This window comes from Hipposideros armiger, unplaced genomic scaffold (assembly GCF_001890085.2).
Source record: "Hipposideros armiger isolate ML-2016 unplaced genomic scaffold, ASM189008v1 scaffold_378, whole genome shotgun sequence".
Taxonomy (NCBI): Eukaryota; Metazoa; Chordata; class Mammalia; order Chiroptera; family Hipposideridae; genus Hipposideros; species Hipposideros armiger.
The window spans coordinates 1,416,540-1,417,782 of record NW_017731728.1 but is presented as its reverse complement, the minus strand read 5'-3'; positions in this window follow the sequence as shown (position 1 = coordinate 1,417,782).

Genomic DNA, 1,243 nt, shown 5'->3' with positions numbered 1-1,243 from the left:
AGGGAGCCAACAGCCTCAGTGCGGAGGCTGCAAAGGCCTTGTCCAGCCTGCTTGGAGCCCACCTGTTGACGGTGTTGTGTTCCGTGTCTCCACGGGGCTGAACAGGGAAGAGGCTCGGTCCCACGTGTGTATGTTGGGGAGGTAGCACAGAGGCTGGGGCCAGCAGGGCGGGGTCACATGATGGTGCAGAAGCCCGACATGGTGGGTCTCCTCTGTGGGTCCCTGCGGGGGGCTTCCCCGGGCCGTGTGGATGACCTGAAGGAGGCAGGGCAGAGCTTGCCTGTGGCAGTGGCTGTGGAGAGAGCAGAGGCCCCTGCTCTGGCTGCAGCTTGTTGCCCTCTCTGGCCCTGACCTCTGCCGGTGGGCGCCAGGGCAGCCGGAGGAGGCATCGGTGATGTGTCCCCCCATGCAGCGGGACCCTCCCTTGCTCTGACGCCTACAGGCAGGCCGTGCGGGAGGCAGGGCCCACGCCAGGCCTCCAGGGCTGGCTGAGGGTTCAGGTTGCTAAAGGGCTGGGACAGAGAGGCTCAGAGCACCACATGCCCCCGGCCGCAGACCACATCCTCCCCCAGCTCTAACGCTGGCCAGGCTCCATCAAAATCGTCCAGAGCCACATCCTGTCCTGCTCCCTTTATCCATTCTCCAGGCCTCCTTCCCTCCCGCAGGGACCCATCTATTGGCTTGGGGGCCACTGGGAGCTAGAATACCAGGGTACTCCATTCTGGGGGGGCCTTGGCCTCCACATGGGAGATGGGCCCTGGGCCCTAGACCTGGATGGAGAGGGATGGACACATTCACGCAAGCCTCTCTGAACCGAGAACCGTCATGGCGCAAGAGAGAACAAGAGGGGTGGGTGTCGGGAGGTGCTGGTCACTGTCCACAGAGGGTGCACCAAGGACCGCGCCCTGTGTGGGGCAGTGCTTGGCAAACCTGGGCCGTCGGTGGTTACGCAGGGGGATGGTTTGCCTGTGCCCGGAAGGAAACACTGAAGAGAAGTCAGTGAATTCAAGTCAGCAAGTAGCAAGGCACTCTGCTCCCAGAGTGGAAGCCTTTGGGGGAAGAGACTCGTACAAGCTCCTTGGCAGGTCGTGGGGTTCCAGCCAACCCTGCTGCTCTGGGATGCGAAGTTCTAGAAGCTAGGAAAGCCGTGGAAGCAAGGAGGACGGTGATTCCGGAACAGGTCCAGGGAAAATGGGCCAGGGTCTTGCAAGAAGCAGAAATGGGGCAGGGGTGGGGGTGGTGG